This window comes from Heterocephalus glaber, unplaced genomic scaffold (assembly GCF_053883595.1).
Source record: "Heterocephalus glaber isolate CG9 unplaced genomic scaffold, H.glaber_assembly_v1.0 deba00000470, whole genome shotgun sequence".
Lineage (NCBI taxonomy): Eukaryota > Metazoa > Chordata > Mammalia > Rodentia > Bathyergidae > Heterocephalus > Heterocephalus glaber.
This window is the reverse complement of record NW_028258145.1, coordinates 8,197,576-8,224,605: the sequence shown is the minus strand read 5'-3', so window position 1 is coordinate 8,224,605 and position 27,030 is coordinate 8,197,576. Positions and strand designations below refer to the sequence as shown.

Genomic DNA, 27,030 nt, shown 5'->3' with positions numbered 1-27,030 from the left:
TTGCTAGCTAGAATGCCTGTGAAAAGCAAAAACAGGGCCGGGGGTTTAGCTCAGTGGTTCCACCGCCTGCCCTGGAAGCGCAAGGACCCGAGTTGGATCCCTGGTAAAAAAAAAAAAATTAAAAAAGCAAAAACAAATCATTGTGGTAGAAGATAAAAGCATGTAATATGAAATATGTAATTTTTTTTACATGAAGGTAAGAATTCAATAAAAATAACCAAATATGAAAAAAAGAATATAGCAGATCAAAATTTAAGAGAAAAAATTAATGTTCAAGATATTACAAATGTTAAAGTTATCAGTATCATTCTTTAAAAAATTACAATTAAGTTTTTTTTAAATAAAACAAAAATGGAGAATATCAACAAAAATTTTAAAAATTCAAATAAAGAATTCATAATTGTGATTTCTTGTGATAGGCAGAATTCTGGATAGATAGATGTATGACCTTTTCCTTCTTGCTTCAGGTGTATGTTAGATTACATGACAAAAAAAACTTGTCAAATCTAATGAAGGTGATGAATCAGTTGATTTTAAGATAAGCCGATTATCCTACTAGCATTAATCTAAACACAGAAAGACCATTTAAAAGCATAAAGTTTTCTCTGGTCAGTATCAGAAGAGGAAATCAGAGGTTCCAACCCAGAAAGATGCTGTTCCCGGCTCCACAGTCAGAAAGGGCCATTTTTTAATGAAATCAGGCAGGTTAAAAGCCAAAAAGTAAGCAGGAACCTCTGTGTTAAAGTAATATAGCCAACAACTGGAATAAATTCAAAAATATCTCCCCCAGTTTCTCCAGGTCTGTGTGGCCAACATCTTAATTTTGACCCTTCAGATTCCAAAGCCAAGAAAAGAGTAAAAACCACATGGAATTTTGGCCTGCAGGACTGCGAGGTAATGAGTGTATATTAAGTTGCTGCATTAAGACAAAACGAATTCATAGTCAATAACTAGAAATAAGAATTCCATAGATACATTTAATGACTTATTAAATAGAGCTGAATAGATTTCTAAGTAGTAAATAAGTGTAAATGATAAACTACAGAATAGACAAGATGAAAATATAGACAATTTCAAAGGAATAAATGAGAGAACACACAAAAATGAGTTTAATGTGTGATAAAAGATAATTGTGAGTCCAGAAAGAAGAGAAGGCAGGAATAAGAGAAAAAAATAGTTTATGAAGACATAAAGCCTAAGAACTGTCCAAAATTAAAAGCTAAAATAAATACACCTATCAAAAATATCCTTTGGAGATAAAGGTAAACAGAAACACTTTCAAATACACAAAAAATTGACAATTCATCCAAGACTCACAAAAAGGAAGTAGTAGTGAAGAGTTGACAAAATAAAATTATGCCAGAGAGAAACTTGGAAATTTGGAAAAAAATTGAAAGCAACAGAAAAGTACATATTTGGACAAAGCAAAATAAATGTGGGTTATTATAAAACAATAGTAACGATGATAGGTTCTTGTGCAGAACAGCAGAATAGAAAATTATGATAAAATATTTGAATATTATTGCATTATACAGATATAAGGAATGTAATTTATTATTATATTAGAATTAAGGAATAATGTTTAAATCTGTAGGATACCTACTAAGAATAACAAAACTATGTAAAACTTAAAGAAGAATACAACCAGAACAAAGGGAATGGTAATAAAACACTTATCCACTAAAAGAATAAAAAAGCAAAGAAAAAAGAAACATGTCTAAAAAAGATACAATTTCACAGATTAAACCCTTAATTAAATCCTAATTACATTAAATATTAACAAAATTTGTCAGATTGGATTAAAAATAAAATAGCTTTATCCTGCTTTAAATAGAAAGATAAAAAAATGTTTGAAATTAGATTGGCCAAAATTTTTTAACAAACTATGAGATGGAAAGAGATAAATCAAGAGATAGAGAGAATGCTTCTGTAAATGTCCTAATTTCAAACAAAATAGAATTTAAGTCAAGGTATATTTTTTATTATAAAGTAGAATGTTTAATAATGATTAAAATTTTAATATACAAAAGGATGGGCCATTTTCTAAAGTTATGCAATTAAATTCCATCAGAATATATAAATTAAATGTTTCCAAAATAAAAGGAATACTAGGAAAAAAACAGACTATTTTAACAAATTTTTCCTAGTAATGGATTCAAAGAACAGTTTAAAAAAAGAATATAGATTTGAACAGTGTCGTAGATGATGCTGACATAATTCACATTTTTAAAAACAATTTGTTACAAGAAATATGCAGTGTGTACAGGTGCAGATGAACATTTACCAAAACTGACTGCATGCTGGGCTTGTTAACTAAGACGCTAGAGGTTAGAAACCACTGTATATAAGCTCTGCTCTCTAACCACACTATAATTAAGTTACTTATCAGTAACAAAAAGCTCTGAAGAAACTCTCAATTTGAAAAAAATGTGGAATATTCATTGATCAATAAAGAAATAAAAATGAAAAGTTACAGTCTGAGTTATCAATAAAAATGGTTCATGTCAATGTTGTGTGAATGTAGGTGTGAAGGTGCATACAGTCTTTTAAATGTATGTGTTTGAAAACATGAAACTGAAAATCAATAATCTTATTCATTTCAATGCGTCAGACTGTAAAAGAAAGTAGAAGGAACAAATAGATAAATTTAGAGTGGACATTAATAAAATAGAAATCATTTTTCCAATATATCAAATAAAATGTCTTTTATAGGACCAATTAAATTATTAAATATCTAGCAAAACTAATCTAGAGAAAAGACCTCAAGAACAAACATTATCAATGAAAAAGAGTCAGCATTAGAAATTCTATAAATGTTTAAAAAGATATTTAGAAGATTAAACAATATGACATTTAAATTTAAAAATTTAGAATTAATCTTTGCCTAAGAAAAGCACATCTTACCCAAACTGGGGTTTTTATAAAACTTAAAATGTATTTTTCTTATAACTATAGAATAGAAATAGCTACCAGAAAACAAAAATCAACTTCAGAATCTTAATTGTCCTTGTAAAAAAAATCACCAGAAAATTGAATGCACAGTTTCAGTCTTTTCTACCTAAAGCTTAAGATTGATTTAGAAGGAGTAGAAGGCCCTGAATGAGATGAACATATAGGCTCAGATAATTCTGCGACATCTGAATACCTGGGTCACCTTAAATACAACAGTAGAGGTAGCTATTTGGAAGAGGTGGGGTAAAGCTCTTACTCAGCTCATACATCCTTTATCTTACATAGTTGCTTGCAAGAGGAAAGCTAGTCTCCTATTCTTTTCAAAGTTCACTTTCATTGTCTCTTTGACTTTACACTCATAATTGGAGACCACAATCCCCGGGGACCTAAGTGCCCAACAATTACAAGATATTGAGCATACATATTAGATAGCTAAGAAATGTATGTGGAATCAGGGCTGAGTCTAAAGAGATGGAGTATAAAGTTGGATCCCACCAAATTTGTTCCTCAGAGTGAACTTATTTTAGATCACGGATCTAGAGCACCCTGGCTGAAGGAAGAAAAATATAATTGTAGGCAAAAGAATTAATAAATAATAACTACAAGCTAATTAATAATTTTAGAAATAAATACATGAGTTTATATTTTACCTGTATACATATTGACCTTAACTAACTCTTTCATTTTTCCCACTTTGTCTACTATTTTAAATGAAGAATGTGGTTGGTACTTAGCTTTGTAATCAGCTTTTTAATTTCAGCATGTCTAAATGGGTAGTAGAGTGAATACGGTGAGATGTAAGATGTGTCTAACCTTCTCTCAGCAAGATTTTGAGAGCATATTTGTACTGTTGTAAAATTATATGTCTCCAAGAACTGAACAGAGTACTCTATTCTTTACAATGGTTCTATTTCTCAATAGTTTGTATATCATACAACTTGATATGATATACATATTGAGCTTGTAAGAATTGATATGACACACTGCAATTGTCATATGTCCTATTGCAACTGTAAAAATTGATAACGAGCACCAATTTTGTTCCTGAGTTAAGTGCTTCTCTCTGTTCCCTTAGTCTTTTCTTTTTCTCTTTACTTTGCCTGTATATTAGGTGTTAGCCAAAAATAGCTTTCCTTTTTTATGTCAAAAAGTGTCATGCAAGTCCTGGTGTAGATGTAGGTAATATTTCCATATTTCATTTTTAGTTCTAAAAATTTTGAATAGATTTTCAAGCCTCTGAAATATCTATGAAGATAAGTTGCTATTTTTTGTTTATATGTTGGTATTTATGTAATTATTTATTATGATAAATATTTTAATTGTTAATTATTGTAATAGTATGCAAAGATTAATCTTTCTATTCCTAAATACATTATACTTCAAAGAAGGTATTAATGTTTTAGAATACTATACACTATCATTAACATTTTGCTTAAAATGTTTTATCAGAATATTTGGGTTTTAATTTTTTTAGGTTTTGTTCTTTTCAAATTTTTTTCCTACCAAGTTTTCACATCATGGTTGCATAATACTTTCATAGATTATATTGCTAAAATTTTTATTTTTGTTAAAGCAATTTATTTACAATGTGAAGTTTTTGAGGATATGAAATAATTGGTTAAAGAGCAATGGCATGTTAGGGTAGGAAGTTAAACCAGCTTTTTTTGAGAAAAGGGCCATATTACATGTTAGTGGGTAATACAATTGGACCAAAAAGAGGGCTTGAATAGAAGCTGAAGATAGAGTGAATTTTGCCTGCTGAGGTATTGAGAATGAGGACAGATCCTGGCATGGACAAATTCAAGGGCTGCCTGAGAAGCATTTGGAATAAGACTCAAGGATAATCCAACATGAAGGAGAGAGAAGTAAGCATTTTAATAATAAATCCAAAATTGGTTCACCCTAGAAATATACAAAGTTAATATCCATTCAAAATATATTTGAAAAAAGTGTATTAATACCAAGCAGCAAAAATTCTTAATAAAATTTTTGACATATTTGCTGGGCACTTAGCACATGCCAGATGATGCTCTTTAAATGTCTGTGCATGGTCTTATTTAGCTTGCATGGATCTATATGGAACATACCCATTATGCATATTGTGAAAACTGAGGCATTATGAATTAGAACAACTTGGCCAAAAACTTGAGGCTTATTAAAATGATTTGTCTGTACCCAAAATATCTTTATACATAAAAAATCACCAGGCATATGAATAGAAAGCCAATCATAAGTATATGATATGGCAAGCTTTTTTCTTAAAGGTTACATATTTTATTCCATGACAAAGCTGAATTGCCAGGCCCAGTTCTTGGCCTTTGTACCACACTCTAAGGCTGTGTTTTAATTTTTATGCTTTTTCCATCATAAAAAAAAGCTTGATTTAAGAAATACAGACTCAGTGGAATAAATTTACCTTCATTTGGAAATCACATAATACCATATTTGCCCAAAATTCATATAAAATAAAATTATAAACTACGATTAATATTATAATTTTTAATATTGCAAAAAATGGTTCAACTGATACACATATGTAATCTATATTGTCAATAAATGCAAATCATTAGCAAATTAAAAGACTATCTCAATTAAGTAAGCTTGGTTTCATATTCTGTAAGAGCTTTGCCTCATGTAAAAGAATTGCAAGCACATAGGTCTCACATGCCATTGTCTTTATGACTGAGACACCATGAAATACTTTTAAATTATAATGAAATTATTCTATTAGTCAGGATGGTGTTAAGCTTAACTGTAATTTTGGTCTTTGCTTTACCTTCATGTTTCTTTTCTATTGGCAGAGCTTAAAGTGTGGGGGCTGGGAGAAGCAATTGATTGAAAAAGACATTTTTGGTTAACTTTTGCTAGGTGCTTTGTGAAAAAATGGTAAAGTCCTGTTTATATTGCAAATCTGAACCAGAGCCTCCAGCAGCCTGAGACTTCCTGCCATGGCAAGCATCAGGTAATATTCTGCCATACTCTCTGTGCATCGGTCCTCCATATGTTGGAAGAATGTCGCTAAGTCTGGCAGCAATTTTGAAAGCCTCTTGACATGTTGTTTGGTGTCATTCTTTAGTAGGAATTGCCTGGGGATGTGGCTGCAGAAGGAGGGAAATTATGGCAACTAAGAAACACAAAAGCCTAACAAAAATGACTGGATATGGAAAGTGTTTCTAGAAAGTAACAGTTGCAGATGCTTTATTGAGAGAGAGAGAGAGAACAAAATACATAGACCCCCAAATCCAACTAAAATAGAAAATGTCACATTTCAGATTGACATATTAAAATATGAGATTCTATCTCTTAGAAAACTTGAAAATTCAATTGAGTAACACTAAATACAGAAATAGGAATGTTTCGGTCAACAGTGATCCCTGTAGATGAGCCACAGGAAAAAGTCAGTCTTCCCAGTCACCATCCCCAGTTTCCATCCCAAAGACAGGTCAGTTTATAAAACCTCACCTCTCTCTCCCTTTCAGCCACATTCAGCACTGCACAGGCCACCACATTGAAAGTAATTTTGAAGGCTTTTGAAGTATCTCATCATTACTAAGTCTTTTGAATCACTGGCCAAATCCACTGTCATTTTGTCAACATTAAATGTGGAGGTAAATTTGTTCTTTTACTTCAAATTTGAATCACCCTAAATGGTTACTGCTCAGGGGATGAGCTATTCACTTATGGATTATGGTTTCTGGCACCACAAGTGGGAATAGAAACAAAGGTAACTGGTTTTTCAAAAAGCCTGACAGCATATACATTGAAACTCTTCTAGGGTTTTGTAATATCCTCAGTGTGTATGTAATATTAATATTATCTAATTGCTTTACCAATACTTTTTTTATGGGGTGGGCTTCTATTATAAAAGTTAGCTCAAGACTTGGTATATCACATTCTCTTCATTACAGGACATCGTGCCAATATCACATTTTCATGTCTAAACATCATAAGTATTTCCATAACTCTTAACAGGCCAGTGTCTGTGTATTATTGGTATTAAAACATGTGCTGCATAGGAATGCTTCAGTCAATGACATCCATAAGATTATCTCCTAGTAAGGCTAGAGCTGTCCTAGTTTGTGTAAGGACACATCACGAAGTTTGCACAATGATGGCTTTGTCTACTCCATCATTAAGAAGCATATGAAAATGTTTCTTTGTACTATTTTAATCATAAACATCTTGACATGACTTTATTTCTTTACTGCTATGTTGTTCTCAGTGTGCCAAACTCATAATGTAGCCTACAGCCAATATATAACTCTTCTCTTGTATTTTGGGGAAATGCAAACTTAGCCATTGTGTTCCTTATTTAAGATTTCTGTGAAATAATTTAAGATTGTGATTATAAAACCCACTTAACAATGCAATGACCTCACAAATCTTCATTACAGCAAAAGATTTGAATATATTTGTGAAAATACCAAGCATTCATGAACACATAACTGCGAAAGAGTAACTGGCACCTCTCACAGGCTTGTTCCTCAAGTAAGCAGATCACTGTAGGTAGGATTTCACCTCCCCTTTTATCTCAGAGAGCCAGGCATTCTGTTTCTTTTAGTCAATTCATCCCTTAAGTATGTAAAGAAGAATTCACAGAAAAAAGAAATAGCAACAATAACAAAAAGTTCCCAAAGAATGATACCAGAAATGTATTCAGAAAACTACAGAATAACTAAGAATGTTGAAAAGCAAGGGGAAAATTCAAAACATATTGGTTTGCTTCAAAAAGAAACCAAATTTTATTTAAATTTTATAACAAAATGAAAATGTTGTTTTAAATGTAGCATGCAATAAAACATAATATGTACTAGCCTTCAAAATGCCAGTTAGTTCCAGTAAGTACCGAAGATAACTGTAAAATATGTAAATGTATATTTTTAAAAACGCTGACTCATTTATATATTTATTGTGAAAATTATACTCTAATTGTCTTAGTAAAAAATCAGCTGAGAACACCGTATTTCTAAGCGGTAACCTAAAGCACTGTTATGGAGCTGAGAGTAGAACTTTCAGGACAAAAATCAAAATAATTGTCATTTCACTAAAATGATTATAGATAACAAGATTGAAAAAAATGTGGGTTTGTAAATTACTGTTTGGTAGAATTTAAAATTTTATTTACTAATGCTAACATGAAAGAGGAACAGAAATGTAATAGAACTAGACATTAAAAATATATCTAAAGGAATAACATTGTATTTAAACTCAGAAAATGCAAATGTAAAAAAACACAATAAAGTATAAATAATTTGGAAAACTAATGCTGTTATGAAGACTACTTTGGCCTGTGATGGAAAACAATGTTTATGATTATTACACACTGTCTCAATGAACTACATTCAATGCTAGTTTTGAAGATAAATGGGTTTATAAACTTTTAATTTGTTTGTTGTTTTAAAATACAACAGGCTTCAACACAGTAATAATTGACTTAGCAATGGGTCCAACAACACCAGGAAAAAGGTCATTCAGCTTAGGAAAGAGTATCTTTTGACACCTACAGTACAAGAAAGGAAATATTGTTTAAGGTGGATAAATTAGTTAAAATTCACCAACCCAATGACTCAAACCACAAAATGAAGGGAAAAAAAGAAGTTAACAGGCTATTAGTAGTATTGAAAAGAGTCGTCAAAAAATTATTTAGAGAAATTATTTAAATTTTCTAGAGAAACCCTTATTTTAATCATTTTTCAAAAGTGAAGGTGTGAGAAATATCTGGTTAATAGGAGATCCAGCTGAATAATTAATCATGGCTGAACTCCAAGAACTGATGAAGCGTGAAATTGATATGGGATGATCTTGGTATCTAAATTTCATTGCTTTTTAAGTAGGTAGAATCTACCGTAGGTCTTATTTTAAAATGATATATTCATTGTTTCTGGAGATATAATCTGAAACTCAAGAATACTCTTAGAGGATCATTATCAGATTTGGGGGATTCAGTGTTGTATACATTTATATCACAAGCATCTTCAGCAAGGCTTAGCACATTGCAGATCTCTGCTCTGTGCTGGTGACATGAATGAATGAATTTGTACGTGCAGGCATGAATGAGTGTCTTGCAGTTGTATTCTAGTAAACAAGTGTTTAAAGCCAAACTATGTACAAGGCACAGTGCCTTGTGTTAGATAATAAAGAGACAATTCTCATGCCACCAAGCAGCATAAAATCTAGCTAAGTGAATGAGAAGGATGGAAGTGTGTACAAAATAAATATGACTCATACTGCCGGGGAACAGAGTGAGGGCAATGGGAAAGCAAATCAGGGGAATCCTGGACCAGGTGCAATTAGAAATGGCTACAGTGGTTTGACAAGAGGCTCACTTTAGTTATCTAAATATCTAGGGAAGAATCATAAAAGAAAAAGTGAATCCCACAACACAGTACGCTTAAAAGTATGATTTTTTTTATTAGAAACTTTCAACTAGAAGGGTATTCTAGGTGACACACTGATTAAATTTAGGCAAATTTACCTGACTACTTATTATCAGACTATGGGAAAATGAATGGAAGCCCTTCACCACTCTATAGCTAAATGACACTCAAGAACTAAAAATGGCATTTGGAAAAGCCCTGAAGGGAAATTTGAAATCAAGTTTTCCTGATTCATCCTCCATGGACCTTCCATGCGTCTTGCATGGAAGTTCTCACCCCAAGACCAACTGATTTGATTCCTTGTAAATTATCTCACAATTCTTTAAGAAATGAAAATAAATTTCCCCAAAGTGTGATTCTAAAAGTATTAAACCCACTCTGATCTCCAATAAGTGTGGGAAGTGGTTGACTAAAACTGTAAATCACTGGCACTTTTCACCATTAATCTAAAATATACCTATATGTCTTTCCATCTGAGATTTTTTAATATGGAAGTAAAACCATTTCAGTGTCATGATATGAAACACATCTCCTCAAAAAATAATGATAAAAATAATGATAAAGCATTTATTATTAATATTGTATCATACACCTGATGAGTATTTGCTAAAATGTTTTTACCTTACATTCCTCTTTAACTGTCTGAAAATAAATGCATTTAGCATAGAAAAAATAAAAAACTATTGCACATTTGATTTTTTATTTCAGAGGTCCAGTGTGAAAGTGAATGACATATAATGTCAAGATAGAAATACATTCGTGTTTATCTACTTGTTTTAAAATGAAAACGTTAAAAATAATGCTGCAAGGGACCACCATGGCCATAAAACTTCATATGTGTTATGTTTGTGCTAATATTATGTTCATAATATTTGACTCTTTTTTCAATCCATTGCAATAAATGGAAAGAAAGTATTACATTCATGTCTGTTTATTTCAAACAAGTAAACATTACACATGCTTTTTCCTTTTCTATGGTCAGACAAAAGTTGCTCAGTGATAGACTAACAAGATAGCGGGGATTTCTTTTCTAGACACCTTTCTTCACAGATTGTTTTCCAATTTTACTTTGCAAAGCAAAATTTTAACACTAAGGTTTGTTCAGGAGTTAAGTCTTTGTAATTTCCAAACATTCACCAACACTCAAAAAACTAGGAGAAGTGGAAAAGCAAGGCTGAGCATATCAACAAGTTGCCTAACAATCAAGATCAATAAACAAAAGCATAAGGCTGCAGAAGAGCCCTCCCCCAATTCATAGATGAATAGAATCAATGCTTGAGAAAATTTCCCTGGAGGGTACAGGGTGGAATTTGGAAACTGTAAAAGGAGCAATGAAAATGAGAAGAGCAGATGGAAGCTATTAAATCAGAATAACATTGCTTCTCACAAAGACGCAAATCAAATGTCATGAACTTCTATTATTGACAACACAGGCAAGCAGCACAGTTATCTTTGACTTTAAAAATATATTATATTCAATATCACACTATAAATAGTCATAAATTCTGCCTCAGCAAAGTGTCATGCACCTGGTAGGTACCCAATAAAGATCTTTCTGAAGTTGTCCTAATTTTAATAAATGCTCAAGAAGGAAAGCAATAGACAGCCAAAGGACTTAGCATATGCTTGATATTGTAAAAATGTAAAAATATCCAAACAGGGGGAGATAATTTAAATATAAAAATTGATTATTTGAATTCATAACCATGATCTGCACTTTTAGATGAGACCATTTGATGCTTTAATACAGTTTTATTCATTTAGTAGAATCACCAATGGTTCTTATTTCTTTATCAGAAATGATCAAAGCTCTTGACACATGCTTCCCACCTGGATTCCCTCCTTGACCTCTGTATCCTGGATGGAGCATTTTAACGCCTTATGAAGGCATGAAGCTATTGAGGGATTTCCAAAATGAGTTTCTTCAAATGAGGTTGTGAGGTCTGCAGGTCATGTTGATGTACCTGCTAGGTCTCCTTCTGCAATCATGGGCTCTCTTGATCTTCCCCTGGCCCAGCTGTGGATGCACATGGAGGTAAGATGAAGGTGACAGCTCCTGCCTCCCTGCTTGCTTGACTTCTGCCAATGGACACCTTAGGCAATGCCTACACTCCTCTTTTTCACAACTCACTTGAAACTAGATTTCATCTTAAAAATATTCTACAAAATCCTATGTGTTTACCAATATCCCACTTTTCTCCTTTCCCATCTCTTTTCATCCTGTTACCATCAATACCAGCCTCTGTAGATACCATAAAAGAGAAGGATACAATTAAGTTTCTTGATGAAGAAAAAATAAGAGGAAGAAGAAAGGATGAGTGGGTAGGAGGCTGTGAGAGAAAAAAAGTTATTCTATTATCACCTTGGTATTAAGAATAAATAAATTATCCAAAAGATTAACTTTCATTTTGTTTTATTTCTTAGCATTTCTATGATTTTATGAGGGATATATGACCACCTACATAGTTGTCCTAGGAAGATATTTATATGGTACCTCTTAATCCTGAAATCACCAAAAAGATTACTGTAGAGGAATTGACTGATTTCCATGAACTCCAAGATACATTTTTGCATCCCTGCACAAGAAAACCAGGCTATTTCTCAGCTCATTCACAGACTGCTGTATGCTCCAGGCTTGGTGGAATTGTATGGGATCTTGAAGAAGTACTGATAATTCTTTGTACAGGAAACAGTGAGATAAATAAATTCTAGATTTGAAGTGATAGTTTTGTTTAAAACTGTAGCATGCAATTCAGATGAATCAAGTCTAAAGCTATGTGACTTGCACTACAGAGTTCTGTCTCTTTATTCATGATCATTATTAGCTGTGGCTTCTGTTAAGGTTGAGTGGTTCCTCTTCTCTCAGCCTAGTGCTCAGTGGCCCTTTATACGGATCGGCCACCCCAGCAACTTGACCAGGGAAAGGAAGCCAATCTCCCCAGTCAGTACAGTCTGAATTTGAGCAAACTAGTAAGATCTTTATGATTTCTGTTATTGTAATCTTAAACTCTTTATAGCTGGAGGTGATTCCTTAATTTTCTAAAAGTACTCTATTTGCCACAGTTAATTAATCAAGTTATTTGGGACCATACTTAGTTGTGGGATACAGAAACAATTGAAATTTATTCAAAAGACCATTTCATATTTCTATCATTTAATTTTTATTATGATTATGTTAACATAATTTGATATTATCATAGTGAATCACATGTTTTGCTGTGGATTTGTTTGACTTCTAAATGTTTTCATTATTTTAGTGAAGCTAATATTATTAAAATTGATTAGACCAGGGAAATTTAAAACATAGCATTTGTGGAGAGATAATTGAACGATTCTTTACATTTGGATTTGGGTCCCAACTTAGCTAAATCCTTTATTCCATCACCAATTTAATCAAAATGCATTGAGCCCCACTCTATGCCAAAGACTCAGGAGGTCCTAAGGAGGATCTGTGAAATAAGAGGGATGATTACCAACTGGACCGGGTACCATTTGCCCCAGGAGCACACAGATGTCACCTCTGCTCTAGTGATAGGGACAGTGTGAGGCTGGGTCTGAGATACAGCAAGACTTCCCAGAGGAGGGGAGAGCCTAGGTCTTGATGAACAAGGAGGGAGTCAGCCAGGCCTAGTCAGGAATGAAGGGCCAGACATTCCAATCCCTGCCATTAATCAGCTGCTCTAACATACAGGGCTGATCCAACAACACTACAAATAAAAGACTAAATTTCCCTAAAAGACACTTTGACATTAACCCCCCTGAGAATATTTCTCCATACTATGACCTTACTTATTCCAGGGTTCTTGTCACTTTTTGAAGCAGTTCTGGAAGTCTTCTTTCATGAATGTCTCTATGAGGTGTGATCAAAGTTACAGTGAATACTGCTCCTGAGTGTCACCTGAAGGGATGGCAAACTCATAAAGACCTTACTGAATGTCTTAATCCACCTATTCACTGAATCAGGCACCATTAGATTTCCGGATCTTCTCAAAGTCAAAATGAGTATAAAAGGTAAATATTTTGATCCATTCAGGCAATCCAGGCAGCCAGAACAGCACAACTAAAATCATTCCTGAAGGAGGACTTCCACATTTGCTTCAGAAAGGGGCAAGAGTGATAGGATAATTGTACACAAACTGAGCAGGAACACTGTGAGAGGGATTGATGGCAATATTGCAATATTATTTTTGTCTTTTAAATTAAGCATTCACTGTATGTTTTGATCACAACTCCTAGACAATTACTTGTCTGGGATTGTAGTCTATGTAAAATGAATGTAACAAGAGCATTTGTCTCATACAAGTGCTGTGAGGATTAATGGGATTCTTGTACCTAAAGGACCAGAGGGGGCTCCTGGAGAATAGGGAGGGTAGTGACCACTTTAACTGGTCCCTACATGGGGGTGGAATGGTGGAAAGGCAAGAGAAAGCAAACGAGGATGGAAAGGAATGAGGAAATGTGTCATCGTGTTAAGTATGAACTGTGTTGTGCTTCAGAGTTCGGAATTCATTCAGAGAGCACTGGGATCATGAGAAGAGCGTCTTGGGATCATGAGAAGAGTGTTTTAAGATCAAGTTCCTGCTTGAGAGAGATGAGCTTGACCCTGCTGTGATAAGGGCTGGTGTTAGAACTGCAGACAAAGGGTAGATGAGGAAGAAGTGGTAGCCAGGGCCTCACAAAATTATACCAAAAATCGAACCAAGGGAGGGAACATGGATATGATGGGAGAAATCATAGAGAATTTACTCTTAACTGAAAACTTAAACCTAATGTATCCGTATTCATATCTCAGATCACTTTGTGATAATATAACTATATGTTTACTTACTTCATTTGATATTAATATTAAACATCAGTCATTTTTTTATCTACAATGTAGGTTATTTATTTGTGTATGTTTTACAGAGAAGTACTTCATATGTGCCAAAAAACATGGATACGATGCAAGTAATTTGTAACAAAGTAATAAAACAAGTAACTCCGAAACAAACACTCAATGCAGAAAATGAGTCTGAGAATTCTCCTTTTGATCCAGTTCTACTCAGGCTCCCTTGAAATCTTTACCCGACGAGCCTCAGCTTTTGAATGTATTCATTTCTGCATCATCCAAAATTAGCAAGAGTCTTGCTAGGTCAGTAGCTAGAATTCCCCATCCTGTATCTGATGAACATCTATTTTGGTTCCTCTCCCTCCTCTTTCCCCAGTGTCTGATTGCCGAGGCCTGGAACTTTCAGTAGGAATCCTGTCACTCTGGTAGAGCTCATATCCCCATTAGCTCTAATCATCTCTCTTGGTCATTTTCCATCCACTGATTCTCACTCGCCCATACTGTCTTCCGAGTTGAATCCAATCTCTTTTTTCTATTGCAGGATTCCACTGTAGGGGTCCCTATACCTGTTGCAATGATGCCCTCCAGAATAAAGTCTGTCTTACTCTCTTTGGTAAGCATCACTGTATAATTTTGAATAACTTGCCATTACTACGGATATCATGTATAGACTTCCACTGCCAAATCCCAAATATTTGTCTATCCCTGAGTGAAAATTTGCTAAAAATTTGCTTTTATTTATGATTCATCACATTGACATATCACTAAGGAAAGAATTACTTCTATTCTTTCAAAAATTTATAAAACATAACATGCAATTATTATCTTTTATAATAAAGTATCACTTACAACTTGAGAGATTTTTCAATGTTATTTATCTAAGTTTAATATTTGTTAAACTTAGATCTGTCTACTCATTTTACTACTATATAGTATTGCATTGTACAACTAGAAAGACCTTTCTGCATTTATTTATATAGTGAGTTAGCTGCTTTTGTTCACATAATGCCTTCATAAATATTTTCTTGCATATTGACTGGTGTCCCAGGGACAGAGTTGCATCAGGAACTACATTGCTGGGTCACCGGACACATGAAGGCCATAGAACTAGACATTACCAAACTGTATCTTCAGAGGCCACTTCAACTACCAGTTCAACTGGCAGTATTTTGGAGGGCCTGACTTTCCATATACTTCCAAATTTTGTTACTGTAGGACTTACCTTTATTCGTTGACAACCTAGTGACTTTAAATAGCATTTTACTTTACCTCAATTTACCTGATTATTGTGAAAATTATTGTACATGTGTTTACATATATATTTTGAGTTCTTAGGTTTCTTCCTTTGTGAAGTGCCTATTGTTTTCTTCATCCATTTGGCTGTGGGATTTTATGAGTTCACGAGAGTTCCTCAGGTCATTTAGGTTTTATTTGATGATGAAAGTGGTGGTGCCCACTTTCCTCGGCAGCTTTCACTTTTCCTTCACCCATCTTTTGTGCTTAGATGTTCTTGGCTTGAAGGATCAATTTTTCCTTTCAGTTAGTGCTTCTTGTTTCCCTCATGTGACCATCCTCTCCTCAATATCTAGAGATAGTGCTTTCTTTTCAAAAGCCATAATGTCTCCACCTTTATATTTAGTTCTTATATCATATTTAACTGATTTATATGGAAGGTAAGGATCTTCATTCTTTGTATTGCCCACCAATATATGCTCTGTATAATAACCAGGACTATAAAAGTTAAATGTAAAAAAGCAGGACTGTATGCCTAGCCTCATGAGAGTCAGAAAAGTGAGGGGAAAAAGGAACAAGTTAATTTCCCAAGTTTGTAGAGTACTTCAAAAATTCAACAGACTTTCACACACCCACAGATCCACTAGGTTAATTTTCTAAATGCAAATCAGAAGTTGCCACTCTCTTATTTCCGACTGTTACTTGTGAACCCCTTACCCCAGGTCACATGGCACTTGGTACTTTGACATTTTTACCTCTCTGGCATGCTCACACTCCCAGGCTCCCCATCTGCAGCTGCCCAGACACCTGAAGACTGCCAGGTTTCTAGGTGTGCCTTGCTATCTCTTTGTCCTTTCTGGGCTATGAAAGTGGTAGATTAGTTAAGAAACTGTTGCAATCCTAGACTAGAAAAGAGATCTGAGTTTAATACCCACGGAAATGCAACAGGAAGATAGTCTGAGAATTGTGAAGAACACAGGTACTGTAAAGACTGTGTGAGGACTCCTGTCAGTTAATCTCCTTATCTGCATACAGCAAAATTCTTAGTGTACTAAGGCATTTGTGAAAGGAGAAAGTACTCAATAATAAACACTGCTCTTCGATGTTGGCAATTTAGTTCCTTGGTTATTTATTGTAAGCAGTCTTAACATAGATATAGGGTTCTTTTTGTTGTTGTTTTATTTTTTCTATATGCATTTCTCCTTTTTTTTTTCCAATACTGGGGATCAAACTCAGGGTTTTGTGCTTACAAGGTTGGCGCGGTGCCACTGAGCTAAATCCTCGGCCCTTCTATGTACATTTTTAAGATAAATCTATACTGTAGCCATCTGAAAATGCTATGTTGACCTATAACATAATATTTCTGATACAACAGAAATTTTTAATGAATTCATGAACCATAATTCTCTACTTTGACCAAAACTAATCATTTTTTAAAAAGATCTTGCTTGTAGGTTTTAGCATCGAAAGTATTTGTTGGATCTCAATATGCAATTAAGATACATTAAAAACTATTTTTTACTTAGTCACAGGCAACTGGGAGCTTTAATGAAAGAAGAATATCAAGATAGTAATACAATTTTAGTTCATGATTTCACTAATGATTCCTATTATTGGAGAAATTAGCATCAATCCTCTCCCTAGTTCTTTAACCAGATCAAGAATATGAAAATTTTAACCCATAAAATTTATTTTTACGCACAGATAGTCATCTGATTTTCCTTCACACAATTTTTCTTTTGCACAGAAATTAACTCAAATCCCACCGAATCTGTGGCCTGTGCTGGCACAGTGTGTCCTGAAATCAGGGACCATAGACTCCTTTCCTGCTCACTACAGCACTCAGGAGCTGACTGAGCTCCACAGAACCCCGCTCTTGAGGCTGCAGACCTGGTTCTGGTCAATACCAGACTGGGAGTCAGGAAGACTGCCTGTGCCCTTTCTTGCTGCAAAGCTACTTCTGGGCCAGATTACTTTTCTTTGTGCTTCTGGCCTCTGGCTCTCTTCCTTTCTTTGGGGATCCTTGGATCCCAGCTTTCAAGCTCCCGGCACTTATCCAGCCCCACTGAGTCAGGGTCAAGGCTGCTTCCTTGCAGGGCCTGAGATAGCTCCCCCCACCATGCTCCCTGGGGATCCTGGGAAGCTCAAAGGGTCGGGGACGGGCAAAGCCTCAGCACAACCCAATCTGCTGTTGTTTTCTCACCTTCTCTCCATGAATCCAGTCATTCCTTTCCTTCTCTGCCAAGTGTCTGAGCAGAAATGCAGAATGTAAGAAAGCATGAATGTTTGGGAGGACAACTTCCCTATTTTGCCTCAATTCTCTAAGAGTATTATGTGAAAATTAACATTTTATCAAGCATATGCACACTATTTTGTTGCAAAATAAGTGGTAAATAGATGCTAGATGATGCCCCACCCCACTCCGAGCCAGACTCTCTCTCTAAATACTTCCATCTTGTGCACACTGCATTCTGGCCTTTTCCAGCTTCTAAACTAATAACCCAGTCAATTAAATGTTTTTTGCTTCCCTTTATATTTAATTCCTTCTCCTATGGGATGCACTCCGTATTAAGTTCCTAACATGGGCCATTTAGAAACAGTAACAGTTGCACCTCCTCATACAGATGCTGGGTATCACCTGTGTCTAGTTACCCTTCCATCCATCCATCATCCCTCCCTCCCTCTCTCCATCCATCCATTCGTACTTTGAGCAATATGTGCTAAGTAGATTGATTGGCACATAATAAACTTTTAATAATGTTGAGAAAACAAAGAGTAGGAACACAATGGTGAAAGTGAGGAGTCTAAGTGTGGTCCTTTGCCTGAGCAACCTGGCTTGTCTTTCTTACAGCTTGTCCTCAGAATGACAAGCTGTTCGTGTGAGCCAGCTCACTCCCTTCGCTCTTTACTTCCAGAAGTGTAAATAATTGTCCATAGCTTATTTTGTTTCTTTTTGTTCTTCAAAGTTACCCATATTTTAATATAAGGAAAAATGCATCCAAAATTTCCATAGTGATTAGTTTGGTAATAGACTCACCAACAGTATTTAAACTTTCCTTATCAATAGTGACTTTTAGGGTGCCTTCCTGTCAGAAGGTACAGATGGTCATTAGTTCTGCGGATGAGGACATTTGAATGTAGATTTTCACAAAGTCCATCACTTATTCCTGAAAAGCAGTCAGGGTGTCCCACCTTTGTGCCAAGGAGGGATCCACGATTCCTTCTCCAGCCAGTGGACAAAAAGTTGGTAATGCAGAGCACCACCTGGCCGATAGTCGCTTCTGAGCTCCCAAAGAGTGTTTCCTTATCAGTCTCTGCCTGGCCTTATGTTCCACCTGCCTCACAAGAGTTTGCAGGCCCCTCATAGCCCTTTGGTGACAATAAACCATAGATGTGCTGCTGATTTCTTTCTGTGTATACTGATTAAATATATTCAGAATATAAAGAATTGATGACTAAGCTGTCATTTCCTCATTGTTTTTGCTTGCCTTATTAAGATTAGGAAAGATGAGGCCATGCTAGAAAGAGAGGCTTGAAAGATGAATTATCTCAGATTCACATTTACTCACATATGAAATATTAACTGAGTGTCTCCCTGGGATGAATACTCTGCTAAGAACCTTAGTGTTGAGTCTTATCAATGAAAGAAGATACAATGAGAGAAGTATGATTATTATCCATTTTTCGTAAAAAGATGATAGCATCTTAGAGAAGGTCTGCCACTTGTCTGAGTGTGTTGCTGGGGAGGAGGAGAGCTGGAATTCTAGCACCAGCAACACAATTCCAAAGCCAAGGTCACCATCTAGGGGACACACTGCCTCTCAGTGAGTAGAGCCCTTGTGCTTACGGGGTTTACAGTCTCTGGCTGGAAAGATGGATATGGGGAAAAGTCCTGCTGGGTATTCAGGTGCTTGGAAAGGGACACCCAGGCTGCAACTTGGAAATGATGGAAACCTAGTTGCCTGGGGAAACCCGAATCTCAGGACAGCTGTAAACCATGGAGAGGCAAAAGAGTGAGCAAGAGTCACACCCCGGCTACTTGTTTCCTTCCACGGCACTGGAAGTTTTAAAATTCTAAGATTGAAAATGTCAAGAATGAAAGATCTAACTTGACAAGGGGAGATGCCTTTGAATTTAAAATATATTTCTTTTTCCTCAAATAATGTCTGTTTATTTCGGTTTCTTTCTTTTTCTAAGTCTGAGATTCCTAAGCTTTGTAAGCCATGAATGATGGCTCTGGTTCTATAATGCATTCCATCCCTTTTCTTCACCACAGGCTGCAGGCAAAGGGTAACGTGTGTAGAGAGTTATAAAATTCTGAGAATGAGGATTCAGCACCAAATGATCATCTTGCCCTTAAATATCATGCTGCTTCTGTTTTTCTAAAGCAGGTGAATGTTGGCTGCAGACGCAAGCTCAAAGCCATTATTCTAACCCACACTGTTCACGCGTTGATTTCATCTGCAGAAAGTCACGATGCCCCATCCTGCATGCAAACCTAGAACACGCTCTCCCTTCACTCAGTGGCAGTTGCGTTTGCATTTTAGCAGCATGCGGCATACTAAGGAGATGGTCCTGGGCACATCCTTACACATATGAATAAATAATGTTAAAGCTAATAAGATCTCTGAGAGAAAATGATGATTGTCTTTAATCACTAACCTTAAGCAGCAGCGAACCATATTATCAAACACCTTCATTTCTTATAAAACTATCTATCACACACAATATAGACCTGATGGAAAAGAAGGTGGAAGTAATCAGGACAGAATGCCAATTACCTCATTACTTGTCATAGCACATTGTAACTGGAAATTGCTTCTTTCAGGTTCTGTTTGCTCAGGCAATTACAATAAACTCTCTGCTTGACATGTTGTTTGCACAGATGTAGTGCATTAATAAACATGAGGGCTAATCTGAATTATTGAACCAGCCACAATAATTCCAACAAAGGATTTATAATAAGTCCAAGAAAGCTGAGGTATCACTGGAATTCCCTGTAAGCAACACTGACATACTTTATCACATGTAAAATCCTCAAATTTAATGTACAGTGCTGGAATATGTCCCATAGGTATTTTATATTTTCTGTGGCTCTAAGTCCTAAGCAACTGCCATTCTGAAGGAGAATCAAGACTGCTAAGGTAAGTGGCAATATCACAGCCTTAGAGGAAATTACTTTATTTGTTGTATAGCACACACATGTGGAGCCCCTTTTACTCCCATCTTTTACAAATCTAATTTTACTGGAAAGAAAACCCTGCTATGGTAGCAGTAAAAAGTTAAATATTGGAAAGTATCATGGAATCACACTATTATCCAAGCCAAGAAGAACATGGGGAAAACTCCCGGACAGCCACCGTGTGAACATGGGCAGCCTTGCCGAGCTATCCCCTGGCATGCTCAAAACACAGGAAAGTTACAGAACAGAGCTTGCCATCCAAATTTTCTCCACTGAAGTCAAGTTCACCTAACTGAGTTCATTTTCCTATAAATGTTTCTTATATAAAGAAATCATTTTAATGTCAGAAATATATTCATTTGGAAAAGCTGTGTGCTCATCAATCTCTCCCATACAAAGGCTGGATTTTAAAATAACTTTGCTTTTTGCCATGTGAGTAATGAACAAAATTAGAAATAGAAATGTCTTCAGAAGAGAATCGGGTGCATTTTTGCAGAATGATTTCATGGGGGGTTCTTAATACTATGGAAAGATGTTCCTTGTCTTTGATGTTCAGGTCAAGGCAAATGTCTCTGACTCACCAAAGGTGGCCTCCTAGGTGGACAAGACATGTCATGTCCTCAACTTACCATGCAAGTCTCATATTTTTAGGTCTTCATGAAATAAAGCCTCCTGTTTCTCCATTTCTACCTACATTAAGCTACACTCACAGTTTACCTGTTTCTCAATTTCTTCTCATGCTCAGGCTCCTTTTGTTACTGTGAAGCTAATTGCATACTAATATTGGTGCCATTGCTTGTTTATAAATCTAAATTAGAGTAGCAGCAAGTAGCCACTCAATTGTAATAGAGCTGTACAAAGAGGAGACAAGTCCCCACTATGGACTCCTTTTCAAAGGGCAGGACATATTTCCACCTTTAAGTGTTGCTCACATGGGAGGTGCATAAACCAGGGCCGCTGGGATTGCCAATGCATCTGGGAAAATTAGTAAGGAATAGTTTTCTTGAAATCTCTGTTTCCCAAATGGAGAAATTATGAAGGAAAACAAATGTTTTCCCCTAAAGTTAGATCTTAAGGTTTTAATCAATTGTTAATTATAAAGTGAAGTCTTGCACATTTAATTTTTCTTAATTCAAACCCACAGATGCAGAGGAAAAGTATAGTATAGATACTATCATTGCCTTTCTTTGCCCTCAATCCTTCCTTAGCTTCTGATCTCTTGGCCAGTGTCCTCTCTCTCAGCACCTGGATCCCACCCCACCCACTCCTTCATGAAATGCTGCTTTGCCAGGACAGAAATTACCCTTTATACAGTTTAAAAAGAAAAGGAATATCAAGATATCTCAAACATTAATGGGATATATTAAAGTAATTTAGTTATTTTAATCTGTTTCATATATCATGAAATTATGTAGAACAATTTCATTTAAGTGTTACTATCACTGTTGAGACTTCAATTGTGAATTGCTACACCAGCAAATATTGAAGAACATGATTGCTAGCGAAGTTCTATTGCAGTGTAGGCAAGTGAGGACCAGAATGACACCAGGAGAGAAAATTTCCATCATAATCAACTTATTCATTCTGTAATAACCTCCTTATGAATCAGGCTTCAAGATTATAATGTCCTATGATTAGTTTCAGTCTGAAGTTAATGTTGTGCTTTGAGTTAGTGTTTGCTTTACTCAACTTATAACACTCTCACACACAGGAAGAATATTTTTAATTATAAAATAATTATAAAAATAAATTGAATAAAATAAATGAACAATAGCTCAAAAGAAATGAATTAGATCATTTAAATACCACATAGAGTAAGTCTTCTTTGAAAGACAAAATACACTTGAAAGTTAAAAGTAAGGAAAGCCCAGGTTTCATTAAGTGGAAACTACTTTTCATTTAATTTAACCACATATTTCCTGTTCCATAATAAGTTTTCTCTGCATTGCATGTGATTTATTGAATTCTTTGAATATTTAGTTGTATATGATAAGAACAAAGAGGGTACCCTGATTATTTTTCAATAAGAATGTTTTACCCTAATGAATACTAAAAAGCAAATGTATAAACTACATGGCTTTTGTATTTTTGTCATATCAATAACACAAATTAAAACACAGACAAATCGAAACTGAGAAATGTCTTAATTTTTACTGTTAACTTTTTCACTTTAAGCACAAAGTTTTTATACTGTATACAATTTTGAACAGTAGAGCTAATCAAAATTCCTGTTTTCATATGAGATATCAATCCAGATAGATAATCTACATGTGAATTAAAATCATATTAAAACAAGGCCTGGTGGTGTATACCTGTAATCTCAGCACACTGGGAGGCTGAGGCAGGAGGATTGCAAGTTGCAGCCCAGCCTGAACAACATGGTGACTTAGCAAGGTGGTCTCAAAATAAAAATTGATTAATTAATTGAAAAGTTTGGGGATGTAAATCAGTAGGAAAGCCTTTACTTCACTCCTTAGTACCACATGTGCACGCGCGCCCTCGCACACACACACACACACACACACACAAAGATCAATACCTATTTATGTATTTCTTCTGATGTGAAAAAAAAATTAAACAAAGTTATAGCTGTATAATTTATTTAAAAAATAATGTAGTGAATGAAACCCACAAAAGATTACATAGGGATTACAAAAAAAGATTTATTCCTATTCATTCTAGTTTAATTAAACCTTAACGATAATAATTAAGTATAAGTGGATCCATTCATTTCTTACCAAAGAAGTTGAGTAGTGATCTGGCCTGGATCATTTACTTGGTGTTTAATCAGTATTAAAACCTTAAGAAAGTAGTTTTGGAACTTTCAAGAGATGCCAATGTCATAAAAATTCATATAATTGCACATACATAGGCATCTTGTATAACAGTTTTGTATTTGGATTTGTGGAAAATATTATGTAGACACGCAGAGAAATACACTTATGACTGCGAAATATCAGTTAACTGAATAAAATATCTATTTTTCCATTTTTAGGTCCAAATGTTTGAGAACAATTTTTAAAAATGCAACGTGAATTTGTTTTTCCAGTAGGAATTACTTGTAGTTAATATTTCAGTGGTTGTTTCCTTATTTATTAAAATAGTTAGAATCTGAAAATGTAGTTGACAAAGTCAAGTCAGTACACCCGTAAAATATGTAGACCTGAGCTGTGCTGGGAACTGGGAAGGTGTCTGAGCCCCACCCAGGTGGGGAGGAGTCAGGTGACAGCATCTGCCCCAGAGCAAGGCCCCAGGATGCGGATCATCTGATTCCCACTAATTTTTAAGAGAACCAATGCATTACCCAAGTGAAATGTAAAACTGGAAGTTTTGCTAACCACTTCTTTCCATTCTAGATTTCATTAATCTTGCTTATACATGTATAAGAGCCCCCAAATTAAAATCTGGCATTGTGTAGACAGGTGTGGAAAAAGAAATAGAAATTATTTGTCTCTAAAAAAAAAAAATCTATGAATTGTTTTAAAGTACTTGACTTTTGTAGAATTTACATGTTTTTTAAAGTTACAGACTTTTCCCTCATATTCTTTGCCTATTGAAAATTTCACTAGCCATCATTATCAGATATCAAAAAAAATGCAAGAAAAAAAACTACAAATAGCAATTTATCCAATATTTTTAGCTGAGGTACTATTTTAAATTAATTTTCTATTCAGAAAACTGAAAATATCAGACTTCAACATAAATGATTATCATGAAAGCTCCTAAGATGTGGCCAGGATATTCCTTGAATTCCTAATTCCACACAATGAAATAATGAATCACTTTTGTGACCTTTTCCTCCTTGATAGCTAGTCACATTCAAGTACCAGAGAATTCACCAATTTATAAAAATGATTTATATCCACAATAGATTTATTAAAACTACATATCATCAGTCACTTGTGAATATGTATAGTTCTATCAATTGTTCTCAAACAACCATATTATGTGTGTTATTTACTTTTATGGTTTGTATTTGAAAAGGTGTTGAACAGCCTTTAGATGGCAGAATCCTATGAGTTCAAAACATGGCGTCAGCATGTTCTCTGTCCTTTATGCTTCAACGCAAACCTATTCTTCCCCAGGTGAGATTAGTAACAGCAAGTCAAGCACACTTCTTGACCCTGTTCTGATCAACATGGTAATGCAGGTGTTGGGTTTGGATTCTGCACCTTCAGAACTGCATAGGGTACCACACACAGGTGCCATAGTGCTTTGAGATGCTGTGCTCCTAAAAGTCTCCTAGTTCTGAATTGATTTTCTCTTTGCAGATCGTCACAGGACAGCAAAATAACTTGCTACAAAATTAGAATCTCACCATTTTTATATATCTCTAAGAAATATTTACTTTTTTAAAAAGGCTGTCTTTTCTAATAAAGCAGAGCCCTAAGCAGCCTTTGAAATACTTATAGACTCTTGTTTTTTGCTCATTCAAAGCAGAGAGGTGTGGAACTCCTAAAAAGGTGAGAAGTGTTACACTTGAGTTTCTTCATCTAAGAACTCCACTTACTGCCATGTGAGCAGGTGAGAGAGAGAGAGAGAGAGAGAGAGAGAGAGAGAGAGAGAGAGAGAGAGAGAGAGAGAGATCAATGAGAGTTTGCATTTCCTGGAGATGGTAAGAGACTACTAATTCAAGTCCTGTGCTGAGAGACACCTGCTGAGTGGGCTGAAGTTGGAAAACATCAGGGAGGGAAGGAGCCCTCAAGAGCATGCAGGGGAGCTGCACTGCACTATCGACTGGACACTTTTAGCAAGTGCTTTAGAGAAAGTTCACTGCCTTTCCTCTTACAAGAAAAACTCAATATTAGGGAGCAGAGAACTTGCTGTGGGGAGAGAAAAGTAGAGACATAGACTCCATTAGACCGCTCTCAAGGATTCCACTCTCACAGGGCAATCACCAGGCTCCTCACATGTCAGCCATCCCTCCCGCTGAATTTAACAACTGCTGCTACGGGAAAAATTCAAGTTCTCTGAAGTCAGGGTGTTTTTAGAGGCCAGTCTAAAGTTAAACTCTTTACAATGCCCTTCTTAAAGGTTATTTTAAGCACACGAAAAATCAACTTGGAAGAATGAGAAAATATTCACATAATGGGCAGGTGTTTGTGATTTCAGACCATGCTTTATATTTTTCCATTAGCAAATTACAAAAGAGTTTCATCCTTAAAAACAAGCTAATTGCAAAAGAAAAAAAGCCAACTTCAGCAGCTAGGAAAACCACAAACCTATTCCTCAATCCGTTTCCTTTTTGAGACTCTCACTTTCCCCTCTGACAATCCTGTCAGTAAGTAACTATATTTAAGTGCAAAACCCATGGCTTTTTAGTTCAATGCCATGAAATTTTCTTTTTCTTTTACTTTTTTCCCTCTCCTATACACCAGCCATTGAAAAATCAGCAACAAGAGTAAGTTTGAGGGACCCAGGATGGATATTAAGCAAAAGTTCTCTCTCAAGCAAGAACACTCCAACCTTTGCCGGCAGAGAAACAGACACTCAAAGTGCTGTAAGGAAGCCGACTTACCTTTCGCCTGCTGTTTTCATCTTAATATTTCAAGGGCTACAGTGGCAGGTCCTGTGGAATCCCCCCTTGGAAGAAATGCAGGAACTGATTAAGGTTCAGAGGAAGCAAATAGGGGCTTTACCAGGGAAAATGTGGAAAATCCAAGAATTAAAGTGCCGTTATTTCGATTAGAGGAGAGTACAGTCTATTTCTTAGAATATATGACTCAGTGCATATTTCTTTGTCATTGTTTTCAGGTTCACTTAACCATAAAGAGGGAAGAGAACTCAGTGAAGCATGCCGGGTCTGACAATGGGCTTTCTGCAGGTTAGCCAAATTTAACTGGCAAAAGCGCGCCCAAACCCTTTTGTCTGCTACATTTGCACCATAATGTCATCCTTCTTCACTTATTTCACAGATCAAGTCTGACCATTTATCCTCAAAGATGGAAAAAGTCATTTTTGGTTCCGTCCTTAAAAGTTACTTTATAAAGTATTGTGCGATTTCCCTACAAAAGACACAAAAGGGGAAAGAGTACTTCACAGAGCCACAATTAGGGCTTCTGTTTCCGCTCTCCTGCCCTTGTCAAAGCTTTGATTTAGTTTTCCTCAGTTTTGTCCAAGGGTCATTACAGATGTCTGCAGCCGATTAGCATCTCCCCCTACAGCCCTTCTCCAACTGGGTGATTAGCAAATTAAAACTGTGCATTCTTCTCTGTCCACGGAGACCTTTTGGGAAAGATTAGCAAATGTGGCTATTTGTGGAGGCTGGAGGGCGTAGCAAGGTGTTTGTCTCTGAATTTTGGTAGCTAAATATTAAGTTAGCAATTCAGACCCGCATCATGTCACATGCTGCAGCGTTTAATGATGTGTTCAACTCTTAAACTTAGAAACAATTGTATCCTTGATGGGGGGGCGACAGGAACATTTTGCATCCTCGCCATCTAGAAAGGGTGCCAGCC

General features: G+C 35.5%; 1 long non-coding RNA gene across 1 annotated transcript in view; it reads right to left on the bottom strand.

Moving 5' to 3' along the window:
• The window catches only part of LOC147829756 (uncharacterized), a 211,655-nt gene extending 185,168 nt beyond the window's left edge, over positions 1-26,487 (bottom strand). Inside the window, exon 1 of the long non-coding RNA XR_015448376.1 lies at positions 26,091-26,487. This is a non-coding gene — a long non-coding RNA (uncharacterized LOC147829756). The remainder of the gene's footprint in view (positions 1-26,090) is intronic.
• Between the last annotated feature and the right edge of the window lie 543 nt (positions 26,488-27,030).